The 26,126-nt window shown below is 45.3% G+C and overlaps 1 protein-coding gene across 12 annotated transcripts in view; it reads left to right on the top strand.

The window, feature by feature from the left end:
• The window catches only part of BIN1 (bridging integrator 1), a 555,217-nt gene that overhangs the window by 420,435 nt on the left and 108,656 nt on the right, over positions 1-26,126 (top strand). The gene's annotated exons all lie outside the window — the stretch shown is intronic.

Genomic DNA, 26,126 nt, shown 5'->3' with positions numbered 1-26,126 from the left:
AAGAAGAAACGGCTCTGCTGTGGGATAGTTGGTGGATATGAACTTTTGCACTTGTGGAAAATCATTACTTAATAATCTATGGATTTGTTGCGGTGTTAGTCTGTCTAAACAATAAATTGTTTCTTCAGGTATAGTACGCCGGTTCTGTTTTTATGTGCTCAAAGTGTGTTTATTGTCGGATTGATACTGACACAAAGTAATTTAAACTTAGAATTTAAATCTACACTCTTTTTTTCCAATCATTTTTTTATTGGCATTTTTGTAAGTACAGTACAATAGTAGCAATTTCGATTTGATCATCTATTTAATCAATTATGTATCTTGTCATGGTGTAGAATTACATCACAGTATATGCCCCACTGAACAGTTCTGGAAGTGGCGGTGTTGATACGCATAGATGGGTGAGGCGAGTACCGTGTCCATGTAAGGTAGACTATGAGCTGTACTGGGCGTTCGCTCTCATTGCCAGCCCTACGCTGTAGTTAGTGCTATCTGCCAGCTAATGATTTAAACTGGAGAAACTGGGATTTGAATGTACACTCATAATAGCTGTTATCTGTGTGAATTATGGTCCTAACCTATATGTTAATTATATGTGTGTGTGTATATGTATGTATATATGTGTGTGTGTGTGTATGTATATATATATATATATATATATATAGTAACATTGATTGTAAATTGTAGAATAAAGCATAAAAACCAGAGTATAAGGTATGGAGTAGGTTCGAAAAATAAGTAAGGAAGTAAAGATCTATCCAAATAAAACATGCCCTCATGTCGTGCACTGTAACAATACCATCATCACCACCTTTACTGGTGAGATACCGTAATATCAAGATGACAAAGCATTAAGAAATGCAAGCGGGGTTCAAACAATCAAGAAATTAAATTCACCAAATAACTCGTTGTAATAAGCACTCTTGGCCGCAATACAGAAGATAAACATTTGGAAACTTTCAATTACAAGTAATAGATTTTTTTTTTTTTTTATTTTTTTTTTTTAAAACCTTTATTTCTTCAAGAATCTGGACACAGCTATTCAGCCGACAACCCGGAGGTTCGGCAGCTTCATTAGGAGAGTATAGAGAATCGTCCACAGTACATTGAAGGAGCAGTGAGAAGGTTCCATTTTTAATAATTACAAACACACAACAAACCCCAGCAAGGCAACAACACTGAATGCCCACGGTGGTAGCCCCTCAGGGGGAGCCGGACCCCAATCGTCTAACGGTCACAGTACTATGGTAAGAGGAAAAAGGGGGAAAAGCAGAGGCCCAAGAAGTCAATCAACCATCACATCTACATACGGAGCTGGAAAGAAGGTCAAGAAGAAAGCTGTTCCTCGGGGGGATCCAGATCAGGGGCAAGACATATTCCCCCCCCTGTATTGGTTCCACCGCCCCCAGATGGCATGCCACCTCCGAGGGCGGCCTCTGGCGCAATATACTGTCTTCTCCCTGAGCATACTCCAGTCCATATTTTCTTTCCACGCAGTTAACGTGGGGGGCCCCCCGGAACCCCACAAGCGCGCGATGTCCCTCTTAGCAACCATGTTACCCAGGGTCACCCACTGGGTCTGTGCCTCATCATGGTCAGTGGGCCCCCAGACATTCAGGAGACAACACCGCGCCTCCGGCTGCATAGCAATGCCCGTCACCTCCCCCATCACCGCATGAACTCGCCTCCAAAATTCCGTGATGACACCACATTCCCAGATGATATGCAGGAAAGTACCCACCATACCGCATCCCCTCCTACATAGGCCTTCCTCAGAGAATCCCATATGAACCAGTCGCGGCCCCGTCACATACACTCGATGCAGGATCTTAAGCTGCACCAGCCTCAGATGCGACGGGATCGCAACCTCCTTAGGAGAGGAAACCGCAGACTGCCAGTCCTCATCGTCCAACTCGAGTCCGTCCCTAGTCCACTGGTCCCGCAGCCCCAGTAGCACATCAGCCCGAACATTTATCAGTTTCTTGTAGATGAGTGAGATCGTGCTCTCCGGCATATGGCCATCAAGGATCCGGTCCTCCAAAGGAGAGGACTCAGGCACCTTCTCACCCTCCACAAGGACTGACCGCAGGGCATGACGCACCTGAACATATCGGAAAAACTCAGACGCCCCCAACTCATACTCCTTCTGCAACTCTTCAAAGGACTTCATCCTACCCTTAATCAGCATATCTCCAACCCTGGAAATGCCGATCAAATCCCATTTATCAAACCCTTTCGTATGCCAAAGCCTACCCAACCTTTCAGATTCAAACAACGGGGCAGCTAAGGTGAGCCTATCCTTCCAGCCCAGAGAGTCAGTCGCCATCTTCCATACACGCACCGCCACCCCAGTGGGCCCCGTGAGGGATGAGTCGAGGGACCGCGAGTACAACGCCCTAAGATAGTTCCCACCGCGCAACAACCATCTGTCCATGGCATAACCAGGGCTGAGGGCCGGGCCATAGAAACCGTGGTTAATCGCGGACAACTGGGTGGCCCAGTAATAGCGTCGGATGTCTGGAAGCGCGATACCCCCGTCATACCATGGAAGCGTCAATTTAGCAATCGCTATCCGCGGCCTCCCATCCCACAACAGCGTCCGTTGGAGGCTTTCGACCTCCCGAAAGTACTTGGCCGGCACCCAATCTAGAGTGTTTTGCAATGCGTAGAGGAACCGAGGAAGGGACATCATTTTGAACAAGTCAGCGCGCCCGACGAGGGAGAGCGGCAGCCTCCGCCAGCCCTCAACATCCCGCCGCAGGCGCGCCAGGGGGGGGAGCAGGTTTCTCTCATACCGCAAAGCGGGGTCCATGGAGATAAAGATCCCCAAATACACGAAGCCCTGCTGAGCAATCTGGATCGAGCAAGTTCGCGGGACCGGCGGAACCTCACCACTCAGGACGTATAAATACGATTTACTCCAGTTGATGACGAGACCCGAATTCCTACCGAAGGATGTAAGAACGTCACAGACCACTATGAGTGAGTTCTTGGGCGAGGCAAGATACAACAAGATGTCATCAGCGTATAGCGAAATGCGGTCCTCGTGTTCGGGCGACCACCGAAGGCCACGTATATCCGGGTGCCAGCGTATCCACGCCGCCAGAGGTTCAAGAGCAAGGGCGAACAACAGAGGCGACAGGGGGCAGCCCTGCCGAGTCCCCCTCCCAAGCCGGAACGGAGTCGATGCCCGGCCATTTACCACCACGCTCGCAAGGGGTCCCTCGTACAGCAACCTCACCCAGCTCACAAAACCAGGGCCAAAGCCGAACTCGGCTAGCACAGCCCACAAATACTCCCATTCCACCGTATCGAAGGCCATCGTGGCATCAAGAGACGCCACAATAGCCGGTTCTCGCAGCGTGCCAGCCCTGGCGATCACCCCATGAAGGCGCCGAAGGTTCAACGCGGTGTTGCGATGCGGAATAAAACCGGATTGATCCGGGTGAATCAAGTCTCCAAGTACCCTGACCAATCTGCCCGCCAGGATTTTAGCCAGGATCTTCGGCTCGGCGTTGAGGAGTGATATGGGCCTATATGAGGCACACTTATCTCGGGGTTTACCATCTTTATGTATCACAACAATTGCCGCCAGCCTCTGGTCCAACGGGAGGGTCCCACTCCCCCGCGCCTCCACGAACATGGCGCGCAGGTGAGGGGCCACCCTATCCGGGAACAATTTATACAGGTCAATCGGCAAGCCATTCGGGCCCGAGGCCTTGCCCGAGTTCAGCGCGCGAATAGCTCCCGCCACCTCATCGACCGTTAAGTCTCCATCAAGATCATCTCTATCTACATCAGAAAGACAGGGCAGAGCGATATCCCGCAAGAGGTCACGCGAGTCCCCGGGCGGCCTATCCGACACTGAGGCATAAACCTTACGGAAATAGTCCGAGAAACACTGGACAATCCCCTCAGGTTCCACAATCACCTCTCCCCCCTCTCCCGTCAGCTCCGGCACTACTCTATTAACCCGTTCTTTTTTATCCAGCCAAGCTAGGAGCTTCCCGGCCTTGTCACCAACATCATACAGGCGGCCCTGCTGCTCCCTACTGAGGGTCTTAGCGGCATTTGTCACAAGGTCCTTATACTCGGCTTGCTTCAAGCTCAGCTCATGCAGTGAGGCCGCTGTTACCTCCTCCTCTAGCACTCCCTCCAAAGCCATGATCTCCTCCTCCACCTGCATAACCTCGCCATCTCTCCGCCGCTTGGCCGCCACTACAAGTGAGAGGGCCTCCCCTCGCAGAACGGTCTTAAATGCTTCCCAGAGCGACACTGCTGAGTCCACGGACCCCTGATTATCCTTGAAAAAATTATCAACTGTCTTCACCAGTGCGCTGCGCATCTTGGAATATCGAAAGTACCAGGGGTTAATAGGAGCCACCCTGCCCCCTCCCTCTCGGCCGACATCTAACCTGACCCACACTGGCGAATGGTCCGATATGCCACGCGCCATGTGCCTGGCCTCAGAAACCAAAGGGGCGTGCACAGCCAAAGTGAGCAGATAGTCAATCCTAGAAAGGCTACCATGCGCCCCGGAGTGGAAGGTGTATTGACGCTGTGTGGGGTGTCGGAGCCTCCAGCAGTCTATCAGGCCAAGTGTGTCTAGGAAGTCTGGAAGCCACTTCTGAGCCCCCCCTGTGTCTCTGGGCGTGTGACTATCCAGCAGCCCAGAGCCGACAGCATTGAAGTCCCCCCCTACCACTAACATACCCCCCGGGAGATCCAGCAAGGCCCTACCCAGATCCACAAACGTGGAGGCCTGCAGGGCTGGAGGGACATAAACCGAAACTAAAACCAAAGTTCTACCTTCCCACCTCCCCGCCACCGCCACAAACCTCCCCCTATCGTCAACAACGGTGGAGTCCACCTCAAATGGCAGCGAGGCCCTGACAAGGATGCCCACACCCCTAGACCCGGAGGAGAATCCCGAATGAGCTATGAATTTATAACCCTTCCTATTAAGAGCATAGCACGTGTTACCTATAAGGTGTGTCTCCTGTAGTAGGGCAACATCTGGCATTGACCGTTTCAAGTGTTGCAAAACTATCCCGCGCTTAATGCGATCCCCCAAACCATTAACATTCCAGCTAATAACACTTAAACCTCTACCCCCCATCCCCAAACACAAAGAGGCCCACCCCCCCCCCCCCCGAAGAGCCACCATGGGACAATACCGAAGATGATCACTACGCCTTGCAGAAACAGACCCCCCAACAACAACCCCAAAATCCCAACCATCCCCCCCACCCTGCACCCCTGCTGCAGCTTACAAAGCCCCCCCAACTTGCAGTGTGCCTGTCGCCCTACAAAACCCAACATCTACAAAAAGCACCCTAAGGGAGGAAAGAGCTCCCCTCGTCCTCCCGCAACCCTCCGCATTTACTGCACTCTAATCAAGTCATCAAATAAAGTCAAATCGAGTCAGACCGGCTCCGAGAAATCAGCCTTGCCCATCCCGGCCACTGTCCCCATCCGCGGCAGTCTCCTCTCCCGTCCGCCGCCGGGGCAAAGCGTCCAGCCATTCATCGGCCATAACAGGAGACTCAAAGAAGAATGTCCGATCTTCGTACACCACACTTAGTCTGGCAGGGAAGAGCATGGCATACTTCAGATCCCTCTCCCGAAGTCGCCTCTTCACCCCCAGAAAGCCCTGTCTCTGCACCTGCTGGGTGAAGTCCGGATAGAAATTCACCGACGCGTTCTGGAAGGGGACCGGGCCCGTCACCCTCGATGCTTGCAGGATAGCGTCCCGATCTCGAAAATGAAAGAGCCGGGCGACAATCGGCCTCGGTGGGGCTCCCACCTTCGGCCTCCCACCCGGCACTCTAGGGGCCCTTTCAACCGCAAAGAACTTCCCAAGACCCTTAGGCTGCAGATGGTTAAGCACCAAGTCCTCGACGAGCAGGTCAACCGAAGCCTCATCCGAGGACTCCGGGACCCCGATAACGCGCACGTTGTTGCGTCTGGCCCGGCTCTCAAAGTCCTCCAGCCTGCGGGCGGCGAGATCACTCTCGGTCCTCAGCTTACGAACCTCGGTCTGCAGTTCCGCGACATCATCGGCGAGGCCCGTGGTCTTGAGGTCCAGGGTTTTAACCCGTTCATTCGTTTTGCCCAAGTCCGCACGGATCAGGTTGACATCCACCAAGATGGCATCCACCTTATGCGCCAGGGCATCAAACTGCCTCCCAATCGAAGTCTGCATCCCTTCAAGCGCGCCCATGACATCCTGCAGCGAGAGCTCCGGGGCCAAGGGCGAGGCCTCCTTCTGGGTATCTGGCGACTGGCTCGACCCACTCGGTGATCCCTTCTGCAGAGCATAGCGGTCCATATTATTGACCTGAGTATAGGCACCCCGCCTGGTAGATTTAGGCTTCAGCCGATCCACCTCTGCTTTGCCCGACATGGTTGGCACCAAGCAGGTCGGTTCAGATAAGACGGCCCTCCCTCAACGAGAGGAATCAGGAGTGATCAGTTCTGCAATGGGCCGCCAGAGTAGCATGTAGAGCGTCCAAAGGATAATGAAGCCACCAAGAGCTCTCCAGGGGCAGGGCAGACAAAGGGAGAGAAAGCAAAAGTGAAAGGACGGGGACCTCCATCCGACAGTTCACACCTCGCCTGGCCGTTGTTGTTCAACTAGAAGTCGGGCGTCCTGCCAACTCTAGCCCCTGGCATTCCTCGGTGATAGGCCGCAATCTTCCGCCATGCATAACTCCGGTTCCCGGTGGGCGATCCGACCGCGGGTAGCATCAATCGCCTCCCTGGCAGGTCATCTACACGATGCCATGCATACAGACAGGATTAGAGACAGGATAGTCGACGGAGGGCGCGAGGGTCTCGGGAGCTCAGAGCTCACGCGGCCATCTTGGTCAAGCGCTAGGCTCCTCTCCCACAAGTAATTGATTTAAACTGCAAGGCCTTTGCCATGCCAAATACAGTATGTCCATCTCGCAAGAGAAAATACTTCACAGCAGAACAGTTGTAAATTGCATGATTTATAGATCAGAGAAATAACATTTTTTCCCTACTGCCTTTCAAAAGTCAGTTCTTTAAAACAATTATGCCACACTAACACATTCATAGAATTCCATCACTTAGGATTAGGAAAATCAAATAGTTTAGTTCGGGGTAACCCAGTAGAGATGTGGGTTTTGAAAATACTTTATGTAATAATAATAATAGTAGTAGTTTGTGTTTTTTCATGCAGCATTAAACACCTCACTTGTAAATAGCAGATGTTATCATTACCAAGTCACCACATCAAGATGAAAACCTTAGTTAATAGAGAACCAAACGGTGGCCGAATTCTCATGCAGAATAATGGGTTTAGTATCAATTGGCCTCCCAATGCCATACTTATTGGTTTTGATTTATAAAAATGTGTTGATTGCGTGCGAGGGGCAGGCCCCTTGCAAATATGTGGCCACATTGATTTGGTTGCTGTTACATATATATGCAGTGTGTTACTACGAGTGTGACCTGGGTCACTGTTGCGCTCGTGTTCTAGTTGTAAAATGCACAGGGCACAAACACGACATGAGTGTTGCACTCGTGTTTAGTTTGTATAATGCATTTATGTGGTAACTATGGAGCGCAAATCTAGCACACTAGCTCTATTGCTCTACTGTGTGTATTCAAAAGATGAGAGCGTGGGTTGGAAGGTTGTGGGGTTCTTTTAAGATTGTGGTGGACCGTAGTGTTAGTCCGTTTGGACTCTGGACTTATGACCAGTACATGAAAATAAAAGGATCTTACTGGATACTTCTCCTGTCATCTGGTTATCCTGTCGGTGACCCTCAACATCCTTTCCTACTCTGATGATGAGCGGGTACGGATTAATGTGAATATACGTCTTGGACTTGACTATAGTTACTGCATTACTGTGTTACTTCGACAATGGCGTAGCAACATTTCAATTCACCACGTCTGCTGACGCATCTTATTGGTGAATTTGGATGTGTCGTGTTCATTGTAAGGGTGGGCGTAGTTCGTGAAGTAGCACTTCGCGAAGCTACGCAAAGTGAAGTTCGCACTACGCGAGCTACGCGTAGCACTTCGCGAACTGCGTAGTAACATGTTCGCACTGTGCAAGATGTTGTTTTCAATGATTGCACAGTGCGTACAAGCAACCGGCACTGTGCAATCATTGAAAATGGCATCTTGCACAGTGCGAGCTGTAGTTTTCTGCTGCTCGAGTAGATTTTTACTCGAGCGGCAGCTTTCTCAACGCAAACTGGTAGTTTCTCATCGCGAGCGGTCGCGAGCATACGCGACCCCTCGCAATGAGAAACCTGACCTCCTCGCGTTGGGAATCTCGCCGGGAGGTTTATTTTCCATGCTCACGATCGCCAACTTGATGTTGCTGATCGCGAACAAGGAAAAAGTCTCGCCGGGATGTCATTTTGCTTGCTTGCGGTCGCCAACTTGACGTTGAGGACCGCGAGCAAGCAAAAAATGACCGCAACACTACGCTATGCGTGTTCGCACTGTGCTACGTGCAGTTTGCGTAGTGCGAAGTAGCGCGAACTTCGCAAACTACGCGAGCGTAGCGTAGTGCTTCGCCCAGGCTTAGTTCATTGGCTGAATCGATCTATATTAAGTGGGGATTGGTTTATATTCATCCGCTAGTTTCCTGCTGATTGGCACCACTAAACTGCATTTCTATTGGCTGTTTTCGCTGCAAGCATTGAGGACCAAACATTTCTATATATACATTGCATTTGCAGTTTTTTAGGTCAACAGCACACCCTTTTGTGCAGTTTACGTGGTGTGTGGCAAATCTCGTCTTAGTAAATCAGTGCATGTATTCTCAGTGGAACCTGTATATATTGCTTGGACCTTGAATCGGACCATCTTGGACTACTTCAGTGCATTTCAACAAGGTGATATGTACACCTCTAGGTAACGAATGACGATGGTGACCACTTTTATTATTTTAAAAATAATGTTACTATATTTCGTGGGTCATTTGTGGTTTATTTTTATTTAGAGCAATGTCTAGAATTGTCTCACCTCCCTTATTCCTCACAGCACCAGAGCAACCACCAATTGATTGGGAGACAGGAGACGCAATGTTTTTATTGTACGTTGGAGGAGGATGTTTGTGGTCCAGAAAGGAAACTAGCACTTTTGAAACATTATTGAGGGGGCATAGGATTGAAAGAATTTAAGAATTTGCCACTGTTAACTACTCCAGGCAATATTGACATATCAGTATGCTTTTAAACAGTTATGTATATTATATGGTAAGAAAAGTAATGTAGTAATGGAAAGATTCAAGCTTTATTCTAGAAAACAACGTGCTGATGAATGCATAGAAGACTATGTATCAGTGCTTAGATATTTTGCTGGAACCTGTAACTTTGGACATATCACTTATGAACAAGTCCTAAGCGATCGTATTTTGATGATAACTATTAACAAGGAAATACAGGAGAGACTGTGTACTAATACGGACATGTCTCATAATGCCGCTATTAAAATTGCTATAGCTATTGTTCACTCAATAAATTTGTGCAAGATATAAGAGGCAATTCAGATACTGATGTCCATGTAGTATCAAAGGCTAATGGGGACAAAATAAAAAGTAGGGCAAAGGAATGACACAAAATCTGTGTGGCAAATAACTGAGGAAAAGGGAGGAGTAGCCTTATGTTGTAGATTTGGCAGTGGGTCACATTTAGGTAACTCAAAATTGTTCTCTGCTTTTGTTCTAAATGCAATAAGAAGCGACATTTCAACATAGTTTGTAGATTGTTTCCCAGAAAAGTTAACCTTATATAAGACTATGATGACAAAGAGTGTGATTATGATAGTTCTGATCAGGATCCTAATACAGTACTAAGTGAAAGTGATGGGAAGAATTAGAGGAAGTTTCCGTCATGTAGCATAGTCCTAGGTAAAGAAAGTCTTACTATTTCAGTGGATTCTGGTGTGTGGTACACATTTATTTCACAGACTACAGGAAAAGAGAGATGGCCTAACAAACTTTTATGTTATGTTATGTTATGTTAGAACTATATTTCTTGAGCGCACGGCTACCCAGAACGGGTGTCCCGGCGCTTTGGCAGAGAGTCCTGAACACAACCAAGAAAAACCCAGCGGCAGAAACACTGTAGGCCCACTGGTTAGGCGGAGAAGAGGAGCGTCTTAAGCTCCTTTCTAAAGGCCAGAAGATTGTTAGCCTTGCGGAGTGACAGAGGGAGCTCATTCCACAAACCTGATGTAGCGCCTGGCGATTACACGGGTCATACAATTAATTTAGTGGGTTATTTTGGGGCAGATCTTATTTTTTCTGGAAGACACACTTAGGGTAAGGTGTCTGTGGCAAGAAATGGACAATCCTTATAGGGTTGGCCGCATCAAGAATAGTTTGGTATTAAATAGGATACTAGGGCTGATTCTCCTGTGTACATCACTGGAAACTCTAGTTAAGCCAACGGAGGAGAGAAATAATGTGCGCAATCAGATGATTTTACACTAGGACAGGCTTCTCCAACAAGTAGCTAGTGAGGTAGCTAGTTATGTACCTGGAGAGCTACTTCCAGGTAGATATACAGCTACCTGGAAGTAGATCTCATGTGTGCAGCACAGCATACTAAATTAGATACTTTTGTTGGGTTGAAATAACATATGTATCCCAAAATTGAAAGGGGTGTCTTTGCGATGAAAATGTGTGTTTTTAAAACTCATAAACTGACATTGAGGTAAAATAGATTTCCAAAATATATTTAAAGCTTATATTTGAATGATAAATCATGCAATATTACTAATATTACTCTTGTGACTTGGGCACTATTACTGCCTAGTATTATCCACATATAGGAATTGCAAATTGAAAAAAAACTAATTACCTTTGTGCTGGCTACTCTGCATTATGCACTGAGGTGATCATTTAATCTTGCATGGGGTGGCCACTAAAGTAGTCATAACTTACGTGGTCACTATTACAACACCAATAATGTCAGTAACTTGGTATCACTTTCACTGAACACAAGTAGATCTAGTTACATAAAACGTTGGAGACATCATGGTTAGGATAATACCAGGGTTTTAGACACTGCATCAATTTGTGAAAGTGCTGTTCCAACTCGACACAAAGTTAGGAATGTATCTCTTACTTACATAGGGAAACTCAAAGACATGTTACAGGACATGTGCAAAAAAATAATTATTTAACCTGTGGAGTCATCCCCATGGGTTTCTTTGGTGGTCATTTCTGTGAAACCCTCTGGCGAACCGAGATTATGTATTGATTTGCACAGTCTTAGTGCGATCTGCTTGGATGCTCATCCCCTTTCCAATCTGCACGAGATGGAGATGGTCACCACGCTAGCTAGATTTGGATTGTGTATACCATCATGTCAAACTAAATAAACATCGCAGCTTTTATTACACCAGAGGGTCTTTTTAGATTTTGTCGAATACCGTTTGGTCTAGCTAGCAGCATCTGTGTTCCAGAGACTGGTAAAAGAAACATTAGAAGGCATAGATTTTCATTAGCTTTCCCAGACGATATTCTTGTTTGCTGCAAGAGTGCAGAGGGACACCATTGCAATTAAGGCAATGTGTTGGCAGCATTATCTGATAAGGGTCTTACCCTACTATCTGAGAAATGCAAATAAAAAAAACATTAAGAGGATTACCCAGGAAACCTTATTAGTGGGTCTGGTATCAAACCAAAGTGCAACCATGTTGAGAATATTATGAATGCTCCTATTCCTAATTGTAAAGAACAGTTAGGTGCATTTCTGGGCTTAACATAATTTTATGCGATGTTTATTCTTAATTATGCTTCCAAGGTGGATCCTTTCAGATCCCTGTAAAAAATAATAATTGCGAAGTTTGAATGAAATGATAGCATGACTGCAACTTTCAAGGCATTAAAAGTGATTGTTGAGGCCCTTTGTCTCCAACCATTTGTCATAGGCAAAGAAAGTTTTGTTATGGTTGATGCCAGCAATTGTGGTTTGGGTTTTGTTTTGATGCATAGGGATCTTGGAAAGGAATGGATTGTAGCATATGCATCAAAAGCTTTGCATGAGGCTGAAAACAATTATTCGGTAATTGAGATGGAGTTATTGGCTTGTGTTTGGGGAGCAGAGCATTTTGCAATGTTCTTGTGGGGCACTAAGTTTACCATAAAAACAAAACAGATCATAAGCACTCAGTGCATATGGTGGCACCTGGTAGTGGCTTTGCCATGACGGCAAGGTTAACTAGACTGGCTTCAAGGTTGCAGAATTTTCAATATCATATGAAATATGTTCCTGGAAAAATTAATGCGCATGTCCAGGCTACCTTTACCAGATGGTGATCATATGGATTGACAGTGGGCCCCAGACATATCTCCTTGGAAAGATACTTTTTTCTTTCGGTATGCTTATAATACTGAAGTATGGTTGCTCAATGCAAAATTAATTAAACACAATGCATGTACTATTTAGCATGGACTCTTGAACTTTTCAGGTAAATGCGTTTTGTCTGTAATATGAAGAAATTCAGTACATCAGATCTCCCCTTTGATGATTTAATAATCATCCCAGTCTCTCCAAAATTAATCTCTAGAGTGCACCTAACTGCTTTGCTGTGTTAGAAATTTTATTTTTCGAAGTTTCAACTTTCAGCTTCTTGTATGCCCTATTTATTCTTTCTTCCATATCAATTTGTTCTCTCGTTTGCTGCATCACCTATCTAGTGTGATAGGGACACCATCGTTGGATTTGAGGTGCACACTGATTTTTGGTTTGCCTGCAGTGATGCACATACCCCTGGGGTTGTAAAGAAGAGAGTGTATACCTAGCAGGGACAGGTTAAATCTGTTAAGCGGGGAAGTGGTATTTAGTGGTTTTCTTCTATCACATATTTTCCCTCCATACCTCTCTGCCTTGATGACCCAATTAATGTTTCCTCTTTCTGGGTTCTATATTGAACTCATTGCAAAACATCTCGCCACTACCCTTTTTCTTGAATATTCATGGAGAATGCCCTCTCGAGAGGAACATATGTAAAAAATGTTTTTTAATTATATCAAGGACCATATTTGGCAGAGAAGTTGGCTCTGTTTCTGCATCGCCTGGGGCATAGGGACAAGAAGTGTTTCAAACACTCTTTTCCCTCAGCCAGGAAGACTCCAGAGGCTTGAATTATTTTGACATTGCTAATAAAAAACATGTTTTGCGTTACCTGTGCAAAGGGAGCACTATTTTTGAAAGCTATTCGTTCGGTAGGAGGGTGCAAGGTGAAGGAGAATGTGTGGAGGAGTAAGTTACATCTCTCAGAAAACTCGTTTTCAGCTGCAAGTTTTGAGCTCTCACGAAGGAGAGAATTAGGGATTGTTTTGTTTTGCACAACTGAAGTGAGAAGGTCAGAGAAGAACTTTGGCTCAAAGACGAGCCTCCTCTTAATGAGGTTTCAGTGGTTGCAAAGGAGGTGGAACATGTGATGCTGTGTGTTGGCGAGATTAACAAGTAAGTGAAAGGCTCCTTTGATGTCAATGCTGTAAGCGCAACCAAACGGAGTCTGTGGGAAAAGACTGAAAAGGACAGATGTGAGAGTGATTACTAGGGCCAGCGTTTCAACTTTAGGGCAGTTTCCTTGAAACCCTTGGATATCCGAGGGGCTTTGTGCAACGAATTAAGCTGGAAGAAGCCATTCCCATCGCTTCCAAGGTCCGGGCACTTCCCTAGGTGTTCAGGTGAAAATGAAGAGCAAGTTGATGACTTGTGTAACAGTGGAGTGATTGACTGTGTGGAGACCACTGACGGTTTGGCCCCCATTGTTATGTCGAAGAAGGCCAGTGGGGACATGCAACTGTGTACAGTCCTGAGGGTGCTCAACAGGGAGGTTGGGGTTGACAAATTTCCTCTCTCCAATGTGATTGAGATGATGGCCTTGATTTCGAAGCCAGGTATTTTACCACACTCGCCCTCTTTTTGGCATGCCACCAGATATGCATGGATACACGCAGCCTTTTTCTTCCTATATTTTCTGGGGTGCAATTTCAATTGTTCTATTGAGTCAGCTTCATGGTGTTTTTCCATAAGAGCGGCAACAGCATAACTACAATCTTTGTCTGCCGTCGCCCTCACGTGTTTCAATATGTGTTCTTTTTAATTCACAAGCAGTGCTAGCCACATATTTGAGTTTGTAAGGGCATTCAATTATGTAGACAACATATTAACTTTTGCAGTTAATTAGTTGATTAATCTTCCAATTCTTTTGATTTGCCATAGTGATCTCTTTAGTGTTTCGCGCTATCTGGCATACTTTACAAGTGGAGTACTTGTAGAAACCCTTAACTTTCAACCATGTATTTTGTTTTTTCATTTCGAAATGACTGTGGACCAGTTCATCTTTGAGGTTTTTTGATCTTCTATATGTGATTTTTGGGTGGTTTCCTACTATTTCTGCAATGGTGTTGTCTAAACAGAATATGTTCCAGTTTTTTCTTAATATCTTTTCAAATTGTTTTGATTCCATGGAGTAGGTGGTAATAAGGCGAATTACGTCATCCTCTTTGTTTGTGGTTTTGTATTTTGTATTATGTCCATTCTTTGTTGTTTTTCAGTCCTTTCTAAGCAGGATATCAGGTTGCCTATGTGGTATTTCTTTTTCTTAAATCTGTGCATGGAAAGTTTGCTATGTTTTTTCCATTCATGTTCATTGGAGCATATTCGTCGTATTCTCAATTGTTCTCCATATGGGATATTTTTAATTTATGATATCTGATGGAAACTTTCCGCATGCAATGTTGCATTGCTCGCTGTATTTTTGCGGTGTAGTGTAGTATGTACCTTGTTTTCTGATATGTAGAATTCAGTGTCTAGGAACACCACTCGACTCTCACTTATATTGTACATAAAATGCAGGTTGGTATTAGTATTGTTGAGGATATTAAAATATAGATCAAACTCTTCCTTCGATCCATCCCAAATTATGAGGAGATCATCTATATACCTCAACCATGATTTTATTTTGTCCACATATACGTCATTCTCTGGTTTCCACACTACCTTTTGCTCCCACCACCCCATTGTGAGACACACGTAGCTTGGACTGAAGGAAAAACCCACCGCAGTTCCGTCCTTCTGTAGATAAATCTCATCTCCGAACATAAAAACATTTTGGGTCAGACACAATTCAATCATTTCCATAAGCATGGCATTATGGTTGGCAAAATGGATGGTCCGTTCTTTTAAGAAATATTCGCATGCCTTCATGCCAACTGTGTTTTGGATGTTGTTAACAAGATCCCATCCATAGTGATTAATTTATACGCTGGTTCTCATGTGATGTCTGGCACAATTCTCAGTAGATCACTTGTGTCTCGTAAATATGATGTTAATCCTTTCACATATGGTAACAGAAATCCATCTATAAAGTTTGCAATTGGTTCCACTAAAGATCGCTTTGCAGTATTAGAGGTCTTCCGGGAGGTCTTGTTGATTGTTTGTGTATTTTAGGAAGGAAATAAATTGCTGCAGTTATCGGATGTTCAGTCATAAGATATTTTTTCGCATCCTGATCAATTAATTTCTTTTCAAACCAACCCTGTAGTTTCATGTCAAGATCTTGTTTATATTGAGGTGTGGGGTTTTCCTTTAGTTGTTGGTAATATTTGGTGTTACTCAATTGCGAGGGGGCTTCCTAGATATATTACTATTTTGTCGTCCTTTTTTAAAGATTTCAACACATTGTGTTCTTCCAGTGTCAGATTATATTTGTTTTTTGGGTTTAGGTTGGTATAGGTCTTTAGCTACGCCTTTGTGGAATTTCTCGATTTTTATTTCCAGTTGCTAATTGTGGGTAGAATTTTTATTTTTATTTTTTGCTGCTAGTTCCTTCCCCCAATTGGGTACAATACATTTCCAATTTATTGCTTGATCCTTGGTTCATTTGCATCTTGATCTAGTTCCATTAATGTTACAAAATGTTCCGCATCTGCTGCTCATAGTCATAAGTCCCTTGTTGGTACTGCTTTTTTTTGGTACAGCCTACCAAATGTATATTCTCTTTGAAAGTTTTTGCAAGTTTCAGTTTCCTGATATATTTATATATATCTATCCTAGTTTGTGTTAAATCCATTTCGTTGGTGGGGCAAAAGGACAGACCTTGTTTGAGTAATTGGGTTTCAGATTCAGTTATTGTTCTTTTTGATAAATGTGTTACCTCAAGTTCTTGTGAATCAATATCTAGGTCCTCCTCTGTCTCATACTTCTTGTTGATGTTCCGTTTTTTGGGGTCTACCACTGCGTTAGCCTCTTAATGTGGATTTGTTTTTGGGCGGCCTCTCCCTCTGCCTGCTCCTGGTTGTGCCCCCATACTCTCTTCCCAGTTTTGTTGCTGTAGGACCAGCCTCATCTCCCCTAAAAAATTACATTTAGGACGTGCCCCTCCTTGTTCCAATTCATTTTCACTTGCGTCAGTTGAAGTTAATGATGATAGACTTCCAGATGCGTTTGTGACTAGATCCAATTTGTCCTGTTTTAAGATGTCAAATTTCCTTGCGTATGTGAAAATGCGACCCTCTGAGTAGTCATCTTTGTCCCTTTGAAATTTCGTTTGCGCAGTTGTACTGATTCTTCATGTTTTTTAATTTGGTATTCCAACTCCTGTTTGAATTTCAAATGTTCAGTATTTAATTAAATTTTTTCCAACTCTTTCTCTAATTCTCTCAATTGTGTTGTTCTTTCCAGTGCAATTTTAATGTTTAATAAGGATTTCCATTAGACCCATTGAGGATCCGAGAATATGCTCCCCCCATTCATGTAGCAAATCGTTGCTGGTATCTTGATGGTGGGCATTATTATTAATTTCTTTCTTTGATAGTCTTTCCCACAGTCTTAGTTTGCCTCTTACATCAATATTTCGTGGAGCTGATTGTGCTCCATTTCCTATATTCTGTACACCTTGTTCCTCAAAAAATGATTCCAAAATTTCATTTCTTTTGGCCTCTCTTTTGTCCATATTGAGCTAGTCGGTGTTGCCATATTTCCTTGTTTGTAAATCCTCGCTGTTTGCTTTAATTTATAGTTGACCCGTTTCCTTTGTTCATTGCATTTTATACATTAAATCCAGATCCGTCTGGGGCACCTTAGTTCATACCTCTTGTGTTTATTCATTATGCATTTCAACAAACGGAAATCAACCGGCTTTGAGAGTTGGTTCTTTATAGCAAATTAAAACATTGTCTCGCACTCACTTAATCAGAGGTTTCCGCGTTCACCGCCGCCCTCTGGCTTCAGTTCCGGCGTCCTCCTCCTTTCGGCTTCAGTGCGGTATTGTTCAATGTTTACAATGCAGCCAGCTTTCGCCAGTGAGACAGACTGGCTCTGTATCCATATTAAAAGATACAGCACAATACTCCAGAGTGCGGCGGCCTTTGTGTTAAAAAAACTGAATTTTGGCCACTGGTTTGGCCCAACGCCTGCACCCGCTGCTGCGGGCTCCAGTTAGAACCACATTGTTGAAAAAAAAGAGAAAAAAATATATATATATATTTTCTGTTCTCGTCAATTTTGTTTCATGAATGGTGAAGTAAGGAATCTGCAAATTAGACCTTTCTGTTTCCCCATCTTCATTGCTCCTTCCCCTGTATTTCTTGCATAGAAAATGTGCACCATACTTCGTGACAAATGGTTTTTCTGAGTGCTTTCGCCTTTATACTGCTTTCTCCTTCCTTTCCTCCCCTTTTTTCTGAGTGCTTTCTCCTGCTTTTGCCTCCTTTTTCACTGCTTTCTCCAAAAAGCAGCTATTGACTCCAGCGCCTTGAAACCATCACGGGTAATTTGCAGCGCTTTATAAATCCTGATTGATTTGTCTTACTTTTCGATTTGAGTTGTTGCTCCCTTGTGTATAGTACCGAGCTCTTTCTTGCCTCGTAGCACATTAAGGTCCTCATTCAGAGAAGGTTGGCATAATCACAGTAAAAGCAATACAACTGCAATGTTTATATTCATAATAATGCATTGAACCTTTTGAAAAGCATTGGAAGCATTGAAAGACCGGTAGCCATTAGTTTTTGGGAGTGCTTTTAAGGGAGTGCTTTTATGGAAAGAGTATGTGTCTTCCAAGTGATATATAGTGTTTTGCTATCTTGCATGAAATGGCAGTTGTGGTCGTATCTTGTTTTGTCACTGCTCCGATGTATGAAGCTGAAGTGAAAGTGAGTAAGGGATAGGACTTTTAAGCGTGACTGTGGTGTATATGGGCAGTTTGTGTCCTAGTGTGGTGCATGAGGGAAGAGTTTTGTGTTGTGCTTTTACAGCAGAGTGGTCAATGCGAGTCAATAGAAATGTGTGGGTGCAAGTACACAAGTGTTTAGGAAAAGTTTGAGCAAAGATGCAGGCATGCTAAGATCACCATGTTTTGGAGTGCTCGTCACAGTGGCGTAATAAAACCTCAGGGGGCGCCCTACAAGGTAAGGTAAGGGGGCCCATAGTACCCATTCCCTAACTGCCTTGGTGCTTCTGAGTGTTTTATTTGTTTGCAATTTGCCAGCCGAAAGGGCCCCCCTTTGAGGTGAGCTATATGGGGGCCACTGCCTACTGCGGGGGCTTCCGTTATGCCCCTGGCCCATCAGTTTAAACCACGAAGAGTTGCGAAGGATGCTAGCCTTGGCGTTTCATGCATTCACTAGCTCTGTTATAAACTCCGAGGTCATCAAAGGTGTGTCACAGGAGCAGCAGAGGAGCAGTCTATTGCAATTTTTACCACACAACCAGCTGCAGTTTCTGCTCTCTCTGTCCCCTCAAGGGTGGTAAAGAAGCAACCTATAGGAATCTTCATCATAAAACAAGCCGGAGTATATGCTCTGGGAGGTCTACCAAGCATCAGCAGAAGAGCAGCCAGTTGGAATGGGCATTAAGCAACCTGCTGTAGTTCATGCTGTGAGTTGTCTACCTAGGAGCAGCAACGCACCAGATTGTGTGATGTTGGACTTAATGAGTCGTTTGTTTACTAAACTACTTAAGACTACAAACCTGAAAGAAGGACCAGGAGTTCATGGAGTTGAAGTTAAGGAGGGTGCTTCCGTGGCTAGATCAGTGCTGTAACAAAGACCCCTGCAGCCCCCGCGGGGCCCCCTGCGGCACTGGCATGTACTTTGCAAGTTTTGTTACGCCACTGGGGTAGCGCCAAACTAATCGCATAAACACAGGGTTGGTTTGCAAAAGAAAATAGGCCTGGGATTATTGACTTGGATAGCTAAAATGTGGCCCAAGGTTGCATATTTGGCACTGTTTTGAACTTGTAGAGACCCGCTGTATAACTGTTTTTTAAGGTATGGAAGATTGCAGGGGTTTGAGCTTGCTGCAGGCGATGTTTGTTTTAATATCAGGGAGGTTCACAGTGAAAACCAGCCCAGCAGACCATAAAACAGGCCCACAAACAGCCCAAAAATCAGGCCATACAGTGACCTTTCAGAGAAGCCTTTTGGGCAATTCCTGATTGGCCTGTAAGCCAGTCCGACCCTGCATAACCATTCTGTTACCCAGTGTACACCCTGGAAGCACTAGAGTGACTGCCTCAGGGAGAAAGAGCTGCAATTTCCCAAATGTTGTTTACAAGGTGAGATACCTGATAGGACTGGCGTTTGCTGGTCGGGACCAGCGGCACAAATTTCTCGGGACTGGGACTTAATTGTATCCTCTTTAGACACTATCCAAGAGCAAGAGGGAAAAACACTCATGAGGGAAAGTGGGAGGAAGAGAATATAGCAGGACCCTCAGTCCTGCCAAGTATCACAATCGGGTGTGACGCTCACGCATTTCAATGCGGTGTTCCGCATCACTCATTTTGCCACCTGCTAGTGCGCACCACCAACGGCGCCTGCACCTGCTCTCTGCTGCTCCCGAGAGACGTGCTGCGTTGCTGAGCTGAGTCCCTAAATAGGTAAACCATCTGCTCCCAGCTCTGGAGTGGCTGAGAGAGCGTCACTACAATGTATTAAATCTCACTCTGCCCAGCTACCTGCTGTGTCACGGCACCGGCACGGGGCACGGCTTACACAGTCGACACTGCTGCCAATTAGGAGAAGGGGCTGCTCTCTAATCAGTCAATGATACTGCAGTCAGTCACTGTGGCACACCATGGGGGCCGGGATTAATAATCCGGATGTGCCGGTAGAGTGCTGTCACGTCTGAAAGAGGAAGTAGGCAGAAGCGGCGGGGGACTCATCTGAGTAGTGCACGAGACTCGAGTCTTTCTCTCATCATGGCCGTCCGGCGCGCTAGAGGCATGATCGCATCGCGGCGGGTGGCCTGTGGCGCAAAACACTACTGCAGGCAGCCAGCTGAGTCAGCTCAGGCTGGCCAGCGAGCGGCGCCCAGGGGCCGGGACGAGTGGCCAGCAGCCTGGATGAAGAACAGGCTGCAGAGACTGAGTGTAGCACCATCGATGCAGGCAGCAGTGCAGTCACTGACCGTATGTCTCTGAGCTCTACAAGTAAGTAGTGATTTAGTCGGTGTCTATACAGGTTTGGTTAGCACGTGCATGCATGCAAAATTGTTATTGGTAGCAAGATAAAAGTGGCAACTAAAAAGGAAAGTAACCCTTTGGTTAATTGGTAGCACCCAGATGCAGGTGAGGTAGCAAAATCTATATTTGGCAATGAGCAAGGCTGTGTACAGATGGTACAAAATAAAACTTCACTCTAAAACAGCACGTTGTCTACAGACTTTGAAACCGGAAGCAAGTGATGTTGTATTAAAGAGTAAGATTTCTAAGTAAGCAACAACACTTTCCATTCTCTGCCTTCTATTTGGATATTTCGGAAGGTTTAGGTTTTGAAACTGCCAGAATGAGCAATGCGGTATTGTTGCCTGAAAACTAGGACTGGCTAAGGCTGTCTGTGTCACATGACATTGGCCAGTTGTCATATCTGATCAGCAAGAGCTGTTAACTTTTGTAGCCGCTTGCCTCCCTTGACATGCGTTTATTAAAAAAAAAAAAAAAAAAAAAGAAGGCAGAAAGGCTTTGAATGTAGGAACAGTAGTTCTGAGCAAAAAAGAAATAATAAGGTGTCGCCGTGCAGGACGTGCAAGGAGGGTAGGCCTGAGCAAGAAGGCGGACTCGAGGACTACTGCGTTTACGTCCTTTATTTACAGATATAAGGGCAGACAGCAACACCAGGTTGAGTACGAAGGGCTTCGACGTTCCTCTTCTCATCAGAGTCCCTGGCTCGTCTCCTAGGTCATCAGGCTCAGCCCAAAAAGAAAGATGAGAACGGGATTTAGTTGAGTGTCCTCTGGTCTATTTACCGTTAAGGGGAAGGAGAGTGTGGGTATTGCAAACATGCACTGGCCGTCACCATGTGTAAACCAAAAGATGTAGGAAGGGCGGCAGTCCTCGTACCCCAGCCAAAAGGGAGAGTTAAGGTCACCGCAACACAATGTGACCACCAGCTTGCAGCTACCCGTTCCCTCCCGTGGTGTATAGAAGTCCCCGGAGTTTCCTCCGTACCTGTTTTAGCCACGCTTCTCCTGAAGCGTGGCGGGGCGATGAGTGTTGTCGATGGCCTCCTGGCTCTCCCTCCACTGGGCTCCCACAACGCTCTTTGCCCGTCGATACCTCCTCTGGCCGACAACCGCTTCTTCTCTCTGCTTCTCTCCCTCTCTCCCTCTCCGCTTCTCCGTCTTCACTCCAGGCTTTCGCGCCGGCGTCTTCCGCATCCACCTCTTTGTCCACCACCGATGCGTGGGATAGGCTGGCGAAGGCTGACGTCACGGGGGCGAACTCCACCTCCGATGGATCCGGATCGTCCTTAAAGGGCCCGTCCCATCCCTGTGGACGAGAACGACAATCGCCTTCCCATCTGGTTCCGTCTGTCCCGTCGACCCCGTGACATAAGGGTAGGCCTGCCAGAAGGTGAGACAGCACCTACTCAGAGAGGTAAGGAAGTGAGGAACCCTTCTGCATTATTACCGCCCACCCTTCCCCTTAGTCCTACAAAGCACTGTCAGGTATTCACATCCACTTGCTCGTAGTACCGTGACCTATTACTAACTACATGAGTCATGATCTGAAAAAAATGATTTCACATAAAAAGCATAGATCTGCAGGGCTGCTCTGTCTGATCATCCTTCCGGAGTCAGTGAGCCTGAGTCCTGGTTTAGTTTTACCTCTGCAGTCACGCGATTTATCACAGTAGCAGGTGCGGGGCGCAGCCAGGCCAGCTCTGTCTGAGTCTCATCTAGGGCACCACTGAGTAGTTGGGTATTTTCTTCAAGTCGGGTCAGTGCGTGAACGTTAACACTCTCTCTGCAGTGTTCTTCACAGTGTTTTCTTAGGGCTCACGCCTGCCTTGCAGTGCGTAGCACTGCTCGTGCAGCGAGAGTCCTTTTGTAGGGGGTTTTGAAAGCTGACCACACGCTCGTACGTGTGATCAGGCTTTCGCCAGCAGGCATTGGCTTTCGCGTGTTATTTTTTTTTTTAAAGGCACGCGATTTGGCAAAGGTGGGCGCATGTCCCGCCTTTGCAACGCCCATTCCCGACCGTGTCTAGCACATGCAGCAGCGCGCGTTCGCCTCGCCGCGATCCCTCCCCCCGCTCCTCTAAAGGTGCGCGCACACCACTGGTTCCCCCACTACTCGTTGCTGTTTGGCATCCACCAAATGTTTCAAGTTCAACATACGATGACTTTGTCGGTACATCGAGCAGCCACTGTGTCTGATTTCTGCTAGCTCATGCTTGCTACATCTGTTTAGTTTGCAAGCACCGAGATAGCTCAGTTGGTGAATGTAATGATATTGGTTTAATGGTTGAGTCGTCAACTCTGGAACCTCCCCCTTCTATCGCATCTGCTGGAGAGGAGCCTGGAGCCTCTCCCGCCGGTCGCCTCCTCCTCCTCTACCCCTTCCCCTCCTCAAATTCATAGGCGCTTCAGTGCCGGACCATCTTCTAAAGTTATATTCCGGGCTCGGGGAATTATGCGGCAGAAGAGGCCCAAATTATGCATCAGGATCGAATAAATTATGCGGCAACTAAAGGCAAATAATGCGGCTCATTTTGGGATAGTATTACTTCATTATTTTGTCATTTTTAAACTTGTTAAACTATTTGGGCATTAGTTGCAACTCATTAGTACTAGTGTAGCACCCAAACACAGCAAAAAAAGCAACAGAAAGTCAACCTTCGCAAAGGACAACACTTGTTGCTGCTTATTTAGAAACTTTTGAACAGTTTGAGCTAAAAACAAACCATTTTTTGTTGAAATCTGCAGATTATGCAGTAGATGATGGATTATGTGGAAATGCGGCAAATTAATAATTATTCAAAAATCGGCGTGGTTGCATAATGTTGTAATTCCAATGGCCCTGGTTAATTACATGCCACTAGTGCGACACCACCACTATTGTTTTATGGAATATACTAGGGTGACCGGAAATTCAGGGCAGGACTCTAAACATGCAGGAACAAGCATTGAAAATGCAATAGGTCTCTCCTTTGATTACGTTAAAGCCATTTGCTTTGCTAATGGTATTGTATAGCATAGCAAATGGCTTTAACTTAATGAAAGGCGAGACCTATTCCATTTTTAATGCTTGTTCTGATTTGTGCCGGCCTGCCCGGCAACACACTGACGTCAATCACATACAGAGACGTGTTATTGACTTCAGTGGTTGGCTCCTCTGCTCACACATCCTGTTGGGGCTTGGACGGTCTCTGAGAGACCTGCCACTTGACTCAGACTCGAGGCCCAGGCCAGGGGCAAGTGCAGCAGTTTCAAGAAGTTCTTGGAGTTTCTTGTTGCTCAAATGGCTGTAATTTCTGATATTTAGAAGTTTCCCCTCGTCTTTATTGCATGATTTTTGCTCGCGAGAAAGTGTCACTCAGTCGTTGAAATGTCACTCATAATTTCACTCAAATTTTTAAAATGTCACACATGGCAATCTGAAACCTTGGCAGCTATGGACCCTGCAGGAGTGAGATAAAGGGATTGGGTGCATGGTAGTGGATTACAGAGTGGTGAGGAGTATTCAAGACTACAGAGCCTTAGTATTCAACATGCCGACATTTAATAGCGCTGGCCGCAGGGTTCGGAGCATTGCTTTGGGGAGAACAACCTTTACAACGCAACTTTTACAACTCACTACACTTACAACGCAATTTTTACAACGCAACATCCACTACAACGCATTCCATTACATCGCATGACACTACAACGCATTTTTAAAAACTACCTTTACAACGCATTCCATTACATCGCATACTACCTTTACAACGCATACCATTACAACGCATAATTTTACACTACACTATCCAACACTTACCCTACTGTTGCACCCCCTGGAGTTAGAATAGTAATTTTTACCCCTATACTATCCAACACTTACCCTACTGTTGCACCCCCTGGAGTTAGAATAGTAATTTTTACCCCTATACTATCCAACACTTACCCTACTGTTGCACCCCCTGGAGTTAGAATAGTAATTTTTACCCCTATACTATCCAATACTTATCTTAAATGCAATGTAATATTATGCGTTGTAATGGTATGCGTTGTAAAGGTAGTATGCGATGTAATGGAATGCGTTGTAAAGGTAGTTTTTAAAAATGCGTTGTAGTGTCATGCGATGTAATGGAATGTGTTGTAGTGGATGTTGCGTTGTAAAAATTGCGTTGTAAGTGCATGCATTGTAAAAGTATGCGTTGTAACGTCATACATCCTTGCTTTGGGCACCTGTACTCATTCTTTTAGAAATTAGGCACTGCCTGCTGAGAGTAAATGGCGGATCACTTTAGGGGAAAAAATTAGGTTCCGAACCAACAAGCTCTCTTAAGACATTCTCGAACATTTGTTCGAAACTATTTCAAATACTTGAAGTGAGTAAACCGATTTATTTCTTTACTGGATTTATTTTACAGCGTAATAAAGTGCTGTGTACCCTTTTAATGAGATCAAAGCACTTGCTAGAAATGGAGCGCACAATCAGTCTCTGGAAACATGCAGCACTTTGTCTATTGGTTGAATGAATCATCGACCAGAAGCAGTGGGCAGAGGGCGAATGGGGGGCGGGGGAGGGATCTATGGGGCACACTGTGACCCTACTTTTTTAATTTTAGAAAAACAGTTCCCCTACTTTGTGTAAAAAGACTGAAACCGAGGGAGGCGCGGACAAATAAGCAAACCTTTTTGCCAGGGTGCCTTCTGCCTTAAAGAAATGCAAATGTGTGCAACTGGTTAATCCGCACATGTACAGGTTGCCTGTAAACGGTACTGGCTTTAATTGGTGCAATCACTTGAAGCTTTATGATGATACACGTTTATGTTTTTTGAGAGGTACTGTAAGGGAACTACCGGCTAAGCTGTGAAGTTTTTGCTTTTAAAAGCCAGTCATTAAAAAACGTTGTACTATATACAGTCTGGGTATTGCTAAAATCTATATTTTGAAAGCACTTTTTTATCTTAAACTTTTTTGCGCATTTTGTAGCAGCCTGCCTTATATTGTGAGTAATAAGTTTTAAAAAATGACTTAAATTTTCACAGTGCTTTCTATCACAGACTTGGACCTGGTATCACTTAACATACACAAGTCACTGTTCTCCCATTGCACCAAACAGGATTCAATTCTGTGGCTCTCTGGTGCAAGGCATCACCCAATAGAGGTTTCATACGGTCCGATAGTGCATTTCCCACTGATGAGCATACCTTGCATTTTATTTTCATTTAAGCTGTGCGTTGTTATATATGTAGTTACCTGAAGGTGAAAGACCTAAAAAACAAATTACAGAATATTTTGTGTTTTTAGCCACACCTGTGACCAGGCTATCTCACCCGCCCCATTGCGTGCCGCATCTCAGTTCCCTTTTTTTTTTTTTAATGCATTTTGATCACTGGCCAAAAGCAATATAATGGTGTTACAAGGGTGTCACTGCTCTATCACATTCACTTGTGGCTTCACTGGACCTGATTTTGGCTGTCTGAGAACAGGGCTGATGTTGCGTTGCTGCCGACCACGAAGCATGTTAAGGCTATGTTTTGAAAATTCACAAATGTACAACCTGGACTTTTTAAAATTGTTGGTTCAAGTGGAATATAGGTACCAAAATGCATCACTGTGAGAGTTACCTATCTCTCAGATCTCAGTCATTTGGCAGGTGTGCCTCCTTTGATTCACCTTCAC

The sequence above is a fragment of the Triturus cristatus genome, chromosome 3_1 (assembly GCF_964204655.1).
Source record: "Triturus cristatus chromosome 3_1, aTriCri1.1, whole genome shotgun sequence".
In the NCBI taxonomy this organism is placed as follows: Eukaryota; Metazoa; Chordata; class Amphibia; order Caudata; family Salamandridae; genus Triturus; species Triturus cristatus.
The sequence above is the reverse complement of the archived record's forward strand: the minus strand, read 5'-3'. Positions and strand labels throughout refer to the sequence as shown.